Raw genomic sequence first — 13,522 nt, 5'->3', positions numbered from 1 at the left:
CCGGGTCAAAACTCCTAGAAAGGGCATCTGCCTTAACATTCTTAGAACCCGGTAGGTATGACACCACAAAATTAAAGCGAGAAAAAAAATAAAGACCAGCGCGCCTGTCTAGGATTCAGGCGTCTGGCAGTCTCAAGATAAATCAAATTTTTGTGGTCAGTCAATACCACCACCTGATGTCTAGCCCCCTCGAGCCAATGGCGCCACTCCTCAAACGCCCACTTCATGGCCAAAAGCTCCCGATTCCCAACATCATAATTCCGCTCTGCGGGCGAAAATTTGCGAGAAAAGAAGGCACAAGGCCTAATGACGGAGCAGTCGGAACCTTTCTGCGACAACACTGCCCCAGCTCCGATCTCCGAAGCGTCAACCTCAACCTGAAAAGGCAGATTCACATCAGGCTGACGCAACACAGGGGCAGAGGCAAAACGGCGCTTAAGCTCCTGAAAGGCCTCTACAGCATGAGGGGACCAATTAGCAACATCAGCGCCTTGTCTGGTCAAATCAGTCAGTGGTTTAACGACATCCGAAAAACCAGCAATAAATCGGCGGTAAAAGTTGGCAAAGCCCAAAAATCTCTGAAGACCCTTAAGAGAGGAGGGCTGAGTCCAGTCACAAATAGCTTGCACCTTGACGGGATCCATCTCAATGGAAGAGGGAGAAAAAATATACCCCAAAAAGGAAATTTTCTGGACCCCAAAAACGCACTTAGACCCCTTCACACATAAAGAATTAGACCGCAGAACCTGAAAAACTCTCCTGACCTGCTGGACATGAGAGTCCCAGTCATCAGAAAAAATCAGAATATCATCCAGATATATTATCATAAATTTATCCAGAAAATCGCGGAAAATATCATGCATAAAAGACTGGAAAACTGAAGGGGCATTAGAAAGACCAAAAGGCATGACCAAATACTCAAAGTGGCCCTCGGGCGTATTAAATGCGGTCTTCCACTCATCCCCCTGCCTGATCCGCACCAAATTATACGCCCCACGAAGATCAATTTTAGAGAACCACTTAGCACCCTCTATACGAGCAAACAAATCAGTAAGCAATGGCAATGGGTATTGATACTTAACAGTGATCTTATTCAGAAGCCGATAATCAATACATGGTCTCAAAGAGCCGTCTTTTTTTGAGACAAAGAAAAACCCAGCTCCCCAAGGGAGAAGAGGATGGACGAATATGTCCCTTTTCCAAAGACTCCTTTATATATTCCCGCATAGCAGCATGTTCCGGCACAGACAAATTAAACAAACGACCCTTTGGATATTTACAACCCGGTATCAAATCTATGGCACAATCGCACTCACGGTGCGGAGGTAACGACCCAAGCTTGGGTTCGTCAAAGACGTCTTGATAATCAGAGAGGAACTCAGGGACTTCAGAGGGAATGGACGACGAAATAGAAACCAAAGGTACGTCCCCATGAATACCCTTACATCCCCAGCTCAACACAGACATTGCTCTCCAGTCCAAGACTGGGTTGTGAGACTGCAACCATGGCAATCCCAGTACCAAATCGTCATGTAAATTATACAGCACCAGGAAACGAATAATCTCCTGGTGATCCGGATTGATACGCATGGTTACTTGTGTCCAGTATTGTGGTTTATTATTAGCCAATGGGGTGGAGTCAATCCCCTTCAGAGGAATAAGAGTCTCCAAAGGCTCTAAATCAAAACCACAACGATTGGCAAAGGACCAATCCATAAGACTCAGAGCGGCGCCAGAGTCAACATAGGCGTCCGTGGCAATGGATGACAAAGAGCAAATCAGGGTTACAGACAAAATAAATTTAGACTGAATGGTGCTAATGGAAACAGACTTATCAAGCTTCTTTGTACGCCTAGAGCATGCTGATATAACATGAGTAGAATCCCCACAATAGAAACACAATCCATTCTTCCGTCTAAAATTCTGTCGCTCGCTCCTGGACAGAATTCTATCACACTGCATACTTTCTGGCGTCTTTTCCATAGACACCGCCAGATGGTGCACCGGTTTGCGCTCCCGCAGACGCCTATCAATCTGAATAGCCATTGTCATGGACTCATTCAGACCTGCAGGCAAAGGGAACCCCACCATAACATCCTTAACGGCATCAGAGAGACCTTCTCTGAAAGTTGCCGCCAAGGCGCACTCATTCCACTGAGTAAGCACAGACCATTTACGGAATTTTTGGCAGAAAACTTCAGCTTCGTCTTGCCCCTGAGATAGTGCCATCAAAGTTTTTTCTGCCTGAAGTTCCAAATGAGGTTCCTCATAAAGCAAGCCCAAGGCCAGAAAAAACGCATCCACATCGCGTAACGCAGGATCCCCTGCTGGCAATGAGAAGGCCCAATCTTGAGGGTCACCCCTGAGCAAGGAAATCACAATCCTAACCTGCTGAGCAGGGTCTCCAGCTGAACGAGACTTCAGGGACAAATAAAGCTTACAATTATTTCGGAAATTCTGGAAGCTAGCTCTATTCCCTGTGAAGAACTCCGGCAAAGGAATTCTCGGCTCAGATACCGGAGCATGTACCACAAAATCTTGTAAATTTTGTACTTTCGTGATGAGATTATTCAAACCCGCAGTTACACTCTGGAGATCCATTATTGTCAGGTGCACACAGAGCATACAGAGATTAGGAGGAGAGAGAGAGAAAAGACTGCAGCAAGGCAGACTGGAGGAAAAAAAAAAAAATTTCAGCAGACTTCTTATAACTCTCCTTTCTCAACCTGGGTCTTAAACACTTTACTGGCCGGTCAAACTGTCATGATCTCTGCAGGCAGAGATCATAGCAAGCCTATAGAGGGACAAGCTCACGGAAGATGGAACTATACTGACCATGAACTAAGCCTGCCGCGCAACTAGAAATAGCCAGGTAGCATTTCCTATTTATCGCTAGATGCCCAGCTCTGGCCTAAGACCTAAATAGCTAGCAGAGGGAAATATAAGACCTGGCTCACCTCTAGAGAAATATTCCAAAGAAGACAGTAGCCCCCCACATATAATGACGGTGAGTTCAGATGAAACAACAAACGCAGCAGGAAAATAGTCTTAGCAAATTTGAGGTCCGCTTACTAGATAGCAGAAGACAGATAGTATACTTTCATGGTCAGCAAAAAAACACTAACAAAACACCATCCAGAGATTACCTTAAACTCTGGCATTAACTCATAACGCCAGAGTAGCAATCCCTGATCAACGAGAGCTTTCCAGACACAGTAACAAAACTTCAGCTGTGAACTGGAACAAATAGGCAAAACAAAACATGGACAAAAGTCCAACTTATCTAGTAGTAGTCTAGAAGCAGGAACAAGCACTGAGAGGCATCAGATAACATTGTTGACCGGCAAGAAACCACCAGAGAAATGAGCTTAAATAGCGACACCCACTACTGATGGAATCAGGTGAAACAGGAAAGAGGATGACAAGTCCAATTCCACAAGCGGCCACCGGGGGAGCCCAGAATCCAAATTCACAACAGTTTCCCCAGCGCTGATTCCCAGCAGTGGGGACATTTTTCTGCCTCCTGAAGTGGGATAACAGTGCGATCCCACTCGCTGCTGCCCCCCTCCCCACATGCTACATCCCTACCATAAGACGCACCCACACTTTCCTCCCAAATTTGGAGGGAAAAAAGTGCGTCTTATGGTCAGAAAAATATGGTACTTTTAGGGTGTAGAGGTAGAGCCTAGCATCTATGCAGCTCTTTCAATTGTTTATTCATATTTGTGCACCATTTTGTGTTTGTTTTAGTGCTTTTTGTGTTTGTTTTTGTACTGGCATAAGATCATAAAATAAAATAACTTATTGTTTTTCCTAGATATTATCTTAAAAATAAATATAACCTTACCTTGATGTATTTGATGGTTTGGGGAGATGTTGGGATTTTGAAACAAATTTATATCATCACTAGTTATCATGGAATGACCAAGATTTGTCATCCCTTTGATGATCTCCTCATGAGACAAAACACACCAGGTTATGCTGTTCCCCGAGTGATTTAATCATCTTTATGAACTTTCCTTTTGATATGGTCTTTGGATTACCTCTTCACTTTGCTTTGGTTAGGGGGACATTGACACTTATTTTTAAGGTTAACTGGCTTGTTTGGTTTTCACCATTTGTGTTTCATTATGATTTTTTATGTGCTTTCCATAATAAGAGTTTTTCAATGTTTTAAATCTCCTCTGTATTGAGTTCCTCTTATTTGGTTTAGATACAGTTAGGTCCATATATATTTGGACAGAGACAACATTTTTCTAATTTTGGTTACAGACATTACCACAATGAATTTTAAACAAAACAATTCAGATGCAGTTGAAGTTCAGACTTTCAGCTTTCATTTGAGGGTATCCACATTAAAATCGGATGAAGGGTTTAGGAGTTTCAACTCCTTAACATGTGCCACCCTGTTTTTAAAGGGACCAAAAGTAATTGGACAATTGACTCCAAGGCTATTTCATGGGCAGGTGTGGGCAATCCCTTCGTTATGTCCTTCTCAAATAAGCAGATAAAGGGCCTGGAGTTGATTTGAGGTGTGGTGTTTGCATTTGGAAGGTTTTGCTGTGAAGTAAACATGCGGTCAAAGGAGCTCTCCTTGCAGGTGAATCAAGCCATCCTTAAGCTGCGAAAACAGAAAAAATCCATCCGAGAAATTGCTACAATATTAGGAGTGGCAAAATCTACAGTTTGGTACATCCTGAGAAAGAAAGAAAGCACTGGTGAACTCATCAATGCAAAAAGACCTGGGCGCCCACGGAAGACAACAGTGGTGGATGATCGCAGAATAATCTCCATGGTGAGGAGAAATCCATTCACAACAGCCAACCAAGTGAACAACACCCTCCAGGAGGTAGGCGTATCAATATCCAAATCTACCATAAAGAGAAGACTGCATGAAAGTAAATACAGAGGGTTCACTGCACGGTGCAAGCCACTCATAAGCATCAAGAATAAAAAGGCTAGACTGAACTTTGCTAAAAAAACATCTAAAAAAGCCAGCACAGTTCTGGAAGAACATTCTTTGGACAGATGAAACCAAGATCAACCTCTACCAGAATGATGGAAAGAGAAAAGCATGGCAAAGGCGTGGTACAGCTCATGACCCAAAGCATACCACATCATCTGTAAAACACGGCGGAGGCAGTGTGATGGCTTGGGCATGCATGGCTGCCAGTGGCACTGGGTCACTAGTGTTTATTGATGATGTGACACAGGACAGAAGCAGCCGAATGAATTCTGAGGTATTCCGAGACATACTGTGTGCTGAGATCCAGCCAAATGCAGCCAAACTGATTGGTCGTCGTTTCATACTACAGATGGACAATGACCCAAAACATAAAGCCAAAGCAACCCAGGAGTTTATTAAATCAAAGAAGTGGAATATTCTTGAATGGCCAAGTCAGTCACCTGATCTCAACCCAATTGAGCATGCATTTCACTTGTTAAAGACTAAACTTCAGACAGAAAGGCCCACAAACAAACAGCAACTGAAAACCACCGCAGTGAAGGCCTGGCAGAGCATCAAAAAGGAGGAAACACAGCGTCTGGTGATGTCCATGAGTTCAAGACTTCAGGCAGTCATTGCCAACAGAGGGTTTTCAACCAAGTACTAGAAATGAACATTTTATTTAAAATTATTGAATCTGTCCAATTACTTTTGGTCCCTTTAAAAACAGGGTGGCACATGTTAAGGAGTTGAAACTCCTAAACTCTTCATCCAATTTTAATGTGGATACCCTCAAATGAAAGCTGAAAGTCTGAACTTCAACTGCATCTGAATTGTTTTGTTTAAAATTCATTGTGGTAATGTTTATAACCAAAATTGGAAAAATGTTGTCTCTGTCCAAATATATATGGACCTAACTGTATATGACATCATGATTTTGCTTCATATTTCAGTCCTTTGGGATATACTATTATATAATTACACTTAATTATTTATTTTTTTCACTTGGGATATATGACTTTATAATTACCAATTCATATTTTTTTTCACTACCTTGTTCACATATATCCTGCATATACACTTACAATTACCTTATACAGTTACAATTACCTTCACTTGTTCTTTTTTTCCGCAATTCTACACATATCGTAGTTTTTTCCACTTTTTAACACATTCTTTTACTATAGTCCGTTTTCATACCAACGAGTGATTGTGCGCCCTTCGGGCGTGCGCTGTGATTACGAACCATGCAATGGGGTGTAACCATGCAGCAGACTGACCTCGCAATGGGGTGTACCCACGCACCAGACGGGCGTATGTGCAGACTAATAGCAAACATAAATACCTGGTGTACCTCTCCTGCCTCTCCTACCTTGTGTATGAAAAAGCTCTGTAGTTAATACTGATCTGGTAGAGCTATCTGATAGCACTATCCATGAAGAAAGTGAACTGGTAGAGCTATCCCATAGCCCTATTCCTAAAGGAAATGAGCGGGTAGAGCTATCCGATAGCGCTATTCCTCAATGTTCCTGAGTATAAGCTATTTCACATGGTTGAGCTCACTTGGGATCTGCCCCCAAGGCCCTGCCCAATGTTTGGTTCGTAGATCGCGGCTAGGAGTTAGTCCCGCTTTTGTATACATATTTTTTTGGCTTTTACAATTGTTAAAAAGCTTAATAAAAGACTTCTTTGTGCACACAGTTGACAGTAAACCTTTTGTCAATGTTAGGAATAAGTTTACCTTGCTTTCTGTCTCAAATATTTTGACCCTTATTTGTTGACTTTTCCTTCCCCTGGAGAAAGCCACATATAACTGCTCATGTGAAAACACTGGGAGAGGCAAATAAATTCCTACAATATCCAAAGACTGTCCGTGAGATTTATTGATGGTCATTGCAAAAGCCAACATGACAGGAAACTGACGCCGATGCATCTGGACTGGTAAGTTTTTACCTTTGGAAATCAGGTCAATTCTTGGAATAAGAACAGTCTGACCCTTTGCTTTTACATTTAAAGCAATGGCATGAATAACGTTTGCTGTTAAGCTTTTCACATAAAGCTTTGTGCCATTAAAAAGGCCACACTTTCTGTTAAGAAAGGAGGCATCCCAGTGGGATTCAAAGAGTTAAGAAACTCTACAGGGTAATCTGTGAGGATCACACCCTCCTTTTCCGCAATTGTGTAGACGGAGTGATATGTTGAGTGTTCACCTTGAACTTGACTAAGAATTTTGTCGTTCAAGGCGTGAACATCATCATTCAATGGCGTAAGAATTGCTTTATTGACAATTGCTTCTACCGTTGCATCGGTAATCTCAATTGAGTGGCCAAAAATAGCTGTAATTAAATCACCCTCTTCAATAAAATTCAGGATTTCAATTGTGTCTTCTGGTAGACCATTTACATTTGACAACTCTCCATTGCCAAGTTTCAGTAATCATGAGTTTTACTCAACTTCGTCCTGAAACGTTTTCATATTCTGTTGTAGCTGGAACCGTGAAAACTGATTCCAGGATTTTGAGTATTTAATGGTGGACTGCACAATTTGGGCTCTTTTTCCACCTTCCACTATTGGTAGGGTTTGACGAAAGTCACCACCGTTTATGAAAACTTTTCGACCAAATGGTCTTTTTTTTTCCACATACAGTACAGACCAAAAGTTTGGACACACCTTCTCATTTAAAGTTTTTTCTGTATTTTCATGACTATGAAAATTGTACATTCACACTGAAGGCATCGAAACTATGAATTAACACATGTGGAATTATATACTTAACAAAAAAGTGTGAAACAACTGAAAATATGTCTTATATTCTAGGTTCTTCAAAGTAGCCACCTTTTGCTTTGATGACTGCTTTGCACACTCTTGGCATTCTCTTGATGAGCTTCAAGAGGTAGTCACCGGGAATGGTTTTCACTTCACAGGTGTGCCCTGTCAGGTTCAATAAGTGGGATTTCTTGCCTTATAAATGGGGTTGGGACCATCAGTTGTGTTGTGCAGACGTCTGGTGGATACACAGCTGATAGTCCTACTGAATAGACTGTTAGAATTTGTATTATGGCAAGAAAAAAGCAGCTAAGTAAAGAAAAATGAGTGGCCATCATTACTTTAAGAAATGAAGGTCAGTCAGTCCAAAAAATTGGGAAAACTTTGAAAGTGTCCCCAAGTGCAGTTGCAAAAACCATCAAGCGCTACAAAGAAACTGGCTCACATGAGGACCGCCCCAGGAAAGGAAGACCAAAAGTCACCTCTGCTTCTGAGGATAAGTTTATCCGAGTCACCAACCTCAGAAATCGAAGGTTAACAGCAGCTCAGATTAGAGACCAGGTCAATGCCACACAGAGTTCTAGCAGCAGACACATCTCTACAACAACTGTTAAGAGGAGACTTTGTAGAGCAGGCTTTCATGGTAAAATGGCTGCTAGGAAACCACTGCTAAGGTGTTATGACCCTAATGGCGAGGGTCTCAGAGGAACGTGGAAGTCTGCAGAGTACAAAAATCCAGCTCATAGGGCAGTGGTAACTGGGTTGACCATATATCTACTCCTAACGCCAACACTAGAAGTAGCCGGGGATCATTCCTACGTTGATTCTAGATGACACGCGCCAGCCGGAGAATCTAGCTACCCCTAGTAGAGGAAAACAAAGACCTTTCTTGCCTCCAGAGAAGGGGACCCCAAAGCTGGATAGAAGCCCCCCACAAATAATGACGGTGAGGTAAGAGGAAATGACAAACACAGAAATGAATCAGGTTTAGCACAGAGAGGCCCGCTTACTGATAGCAGAATAAAGAAAGGTAACTTATATGGTCAACAAAAACCCTATCAAAATCCACACTGGAAATTCAAGAACCCCCGAACCGTCTAACGGTCCGGGGGGAGAACACCAGCCCCCTAGAGCTTCCAGCAAAGGTCAGGATATAGATTTGCAATAAGCTGGACAAAAATACAAAACCAAAACAAATAGCAAAAAGCAAAAGGCAGACTTAGCTGATATAACTGGAACCAGGATCAGTAGACAAGAGCACAGCAGACTAGCTCTGATAACTACGTTGCCAGGCATTGAACTGAAGGTCCAGGGAGCTTATATAGCAACACCCCTAACTAACGACCCAGGTGCGGATAAAAGGAATGACAGAAAAACCAGAGTCAAAAAACTAGTAACCACTAGAGGGAGCAAAAAGCAAATTCACAACAGTACCCCCCCCTTAGTGAGGGGTCACCGAACCCTCACCACGACCACCAGGGCGATCAGGATGAGCGGCATGAAAGGCACGAACTAAATCGGCCGCATGAACATCAGAGGCGACCACCCAGGAATTATCCTCCTGACCATAGCCCTTCCACTTGACCAGGTACTGAAGCCTCCGCCTGGAGAGGCGAGAATCCAAGATCTTCTCCACCACGTACTCCAACTCGCCCTCAACCAACACCGGAGCAGGAGGCTCAGCAGAAGGAACTACAGGCACAATGTACCGCCGCAACAAGGACCTATGAAATACATTGTGAATAGCAAACGACACAGGAAGATCCAGACGAAAAGATACAGGATTAAGGATTTCCAATATCTTGTAAGGCCCAATAAAACGAGGTTTAAATTTGGGAGAGGAGACCTTCATAGGAACAAAGCGGGAAGAAAGCCACACCAAATCCCCAACGCGTAGTCGGGGACCCACACCGCGGCGGCGGTTGGCAAAGCGCTGAGCCTTCTCCTGTGACAACTTCAAGTTGTCCACCACATGATTCCAGATCTGCTGCAACCTATCCACCACAGAATCCACCCCAGGACAGTCAGAAGGCTCCACATGACCCGAAGAAAAGCGAGGATGGAAACCAGAGTTGCAGAAAAAAGGCGAAACCAAGGTGGCGGAACTAGCCCGATTATTAAGGGCAAACTCAGCCAACGGCAAGAATGTCACCCAATCGTCCTGATCAGCAGAGACAAAACACCTCAAATAAGCCTCCAAAGTCTGATTGGTTCGCTCCGTCTGTCCATTAGTCTGAGGATGGAAAGCAGACGAAAACGACAAATCAATGCCCATCCTACTACAAAAGGATCGCCAGAACCTGGAAACGAACTGGGATCCTCTGTCAGACACAATATTCTCAGGGATGCCGTGCAAACGAACCACGTTCTGGAAAAACACAGGAACCAGATCGGAAGAGGAAGGCAGCTTAGGCAAAGGAACCAAATGGACCATCTTGGAGAAGCGATCACATATCACCCAGATAACGGACATGCCCTGAGATAGCGGAAGATCAGAAATGAAATCCATGGAGATATGTGTCCAAGGTCTCTTCGGGACAGGCAAGGGCAAGAGCAAACCGCTGGCACGAGAACAGCAAGGCTTAGCTCGAGCACAAGTCCCACAGGACTGCACAAATGACCGCACATCCCTTGACAAGGAAGGCCACCAAAAGGACCTGGCCACCAGATCTCTGGTGCCAAAAATTCCCGGGTGACCTGCCAACACCGAGGAATGAACCTCGGAAATGACTCTGCTGGTCCACTTATCCGGGACAAACAGTCTGTCAGGTGGACAAGACTCAGGCCTATCAGCCTGAAATCTCTGCAACACACGTCGCAGATCCGGAGAAATAGCTGACAAGATAACTCCATCTTTAAGAATACCAACAGGATCAGCGACTCCAGGAGCATCAGGCACAAAGCTCCTAGAAAGAGCATCGGCCTTCACATTCTTTGAACCTGGTAAATACGAGACAACAAAATCAAAGCGGGAGAAAAACAATGACCAGCGGGCCTGTCTCGGATTAAGGCGTTTAGCAGACTCGAGATACATCAGATTTTTGTGATCAGTCAAGACCACCACACGATGCTTAGCACCCTCGAGCCAATGACGCCACTCCTCAAATGCCCATTTCATGGCCAACAACTCCCGATTGCCCACATCATAATTTCGCTCGGCAGGCGAAAACTTCCTAGAGAAAAAGGCACAAGGTTTCATAACAGAGCAACCAGGGCCTCTCTGCGACAAAACGGCCCCTGCCCCAATCTCCGAAGCATCCACCTCAACCTGAAAGGGAAGTGAGACGTCAGGCTGGCACAAAACAGGCGCCGAAGTAAACCGGCGTTTCAACTCCTGGAAAGCCTCCACGGCAGCAGGAGCCCAGTTAGCTACATCGGAGCCCTTCTTGGTCATATCCGTCAAAGGTTTCACAATGCTAGAAAAATTAGCGATAAAACGACGGTAGAAGTTAGCGAAGCCCAAGAACTTCTGAAGACTCTTAACTGACGAGGGCTGAGTCCAATCAAGAATAGCTCGGACCTTGACTGGGTCCATCTCCACAGCAGAAGGGGAAAAAATGAACCCCAAAAAGGGAACCTTCTGTACACCAAAGAGACACTTTGAGCCCTTGACAAACAAAGAATTTTCACGCAAAATTTTAAAGACCAACCTGACCTGCTCCACATGCGAATCCCAATTATCAGAAAAAACCAAAATATCATCCAGATAAACAATCAAAAATTTATCCAGATACTTCCGGAAAATGTCATGCATAAAGGACTGAAAAACTGAAGGCGCATTGGAGAGCCCAAAAGGCATCACCAAGTACTCAAAATGACCTTCGGGCGTATTGAATGCGGTTTTCCATTCATCACCTTGCTTAATGCGCACAAGGTTGTACGCACCACGAAGGTCTATCTTGGTGAACCACTTGGCACCCTTAATCCGGGCAAACAAGTCAGACAACAGCGGTAAAGGATACTGAAATTTGACAGTGATCTTATTTAAAAGCCGATAATCAATACAAGGTCTCAAAGATCCGTCCTTTTTTGCCACAAAAAAGAATCCCGCACCAAGAGGGGAAGAAGACGGACGAATATGTCCTTTTTCCAGAGACTCCTTGATATATGAACGCATAGCGGTATGTTCAGGTACCGACAGATTAAACAGTCTTCCCTTAGGAAATTTACTGCCTGGGATCAAATCTATAGCACAGTCACAGTCCCTATGAGGAGGCAGTGCACTGGACTCAGACTCACTGAAGACATCCTGATAATCAGACAAATACTCCGGAACTTCCGAAGGCGTAGAAGAAGCAATAGACACAGGCAGGGAATCCTCATGAATACCACGACAGCCCCAACTTGAGACTGACATAGCTTTCCAGTCCAGGACTGGATTATGGGTCTGTAACCATGGCAGCCCTAAAACGACCAAATCATGCATTTTATGTAAAACCAGGAAACGTATCACCTCGCGGTGTTCAGGAGTCATGCACATGGTAACCTGAGTCCAATACTGCGGTTTATTTGCTGCCAATGGTGTAGCATCAATACCCCTAAGAGGAATAGGATTTTCTAATGGTTCAAGAGTAAATCCACAGCGCTTAGCAAATGAGAGATCCATGAGACTCAGGGCAGCACCTGAATCTACAAACGCCATGACAGGATAAGATGACAGTGAGCAAATCAAAGTTACAGACAGAATAAATTTAGGTTGCAAATTACCAACGGTGACAGGACTAACAACCTTAGCTATACGTTTAGAGCATGCTGAGATAACATGTGTAGAATCACCACAGTAGTAGCACAAGCCATTCCGGCGTCTATGAATTTTCCGCTCATTTCTAGTCCGGATTCTATCACATTGCATTAAATCAGGTGTCTGTTCAGACAACACCATGAGGGAATTTGCGGTTTTTCTATCACATTGCACCGAATTAGGTGTCTGTTCAGACAACACCATGAGGGAATTTGCGGTTTTGCGCTCCCGCAACCGCCGGTCAATTTGAATAGCCAGTGCCATAGTATCATTCAGACCTGTGGGAATGGGAAAACCCACCATAACATTCTTAATGGCTTCAGAAAGGCCATTTCTAAAATTAGCGGCCAGTGCACACTCGTTCCAATGTGTCAGCACGGACCATTTCCGAAATTTTTGGCAATACACTTCAGCCTCGTCCTGCCCCTGAGACATAGACAGCAAGGCCTTTTCTGCCTGAATCTCAAGATTGGGTTCCTCATAAAGTAAACCGAGCGCCAGAAAAAACGCATCAAGATCAGCCAATGCCGGATCTCCTGGCGCCAGCGAAAAAGCCCAATCCTGAGGGTCGCCCCGTAAGAACGAAATAACAATTTTTACTTGCTGAGCAGAATCTCCTGATGAACAGGGTCTCAAGGACAAAAACAATTTACAATTATTCACGAAATTCCTAAACTTAAACCTGTCTCCGGAAAACAGTTCAGGAATCGGTATTTTAGGTTCTGACCTAGGATTTCTGATAACATAGTCTTGTATGCCCTGCACACGAGTAGCCAGCTGGTCCACACTTGTAATCAAGGTCTGGACATTCATGTCTGCAGCAAGCATAGCCACTCTGAGGTAAAGGGGAAGGAGAAAAAAAAAACTCAGAATCTTCTTTCTTATAATCCCTCTTCTGCAATGCATTAAACATTTAATACTGGCCTGGCAAACTGTTATGACCCTAATGGCGAGGGTCTCAGAGGAACGTGGAAGTCTGCAGAGTACAAAAATCCAGCTCATAGGGCAGTGGTAACTGGGTTGACCATATATCTACTCCTAACGCCAACACTAGAAGTAGCCGGGGATCA

This window comes from Ranitomeya variabilis, chromosome 6, assembly GCF_051348905.1.
Source record: "Ranitomeya variabilis isolate aRanVar5 chromosome 6, aRanVar5.hap1, whole genome shotgun sequence".
Lineage (NCBI taxonomy): Eukaryota > Metazoa > Chordata > Amphibia > Anura > Dendrobatidae > Ranitomeya > Ranitomeya variabilis.
This window is presented reverse-complemented; position numbering follows the sequence as displayed.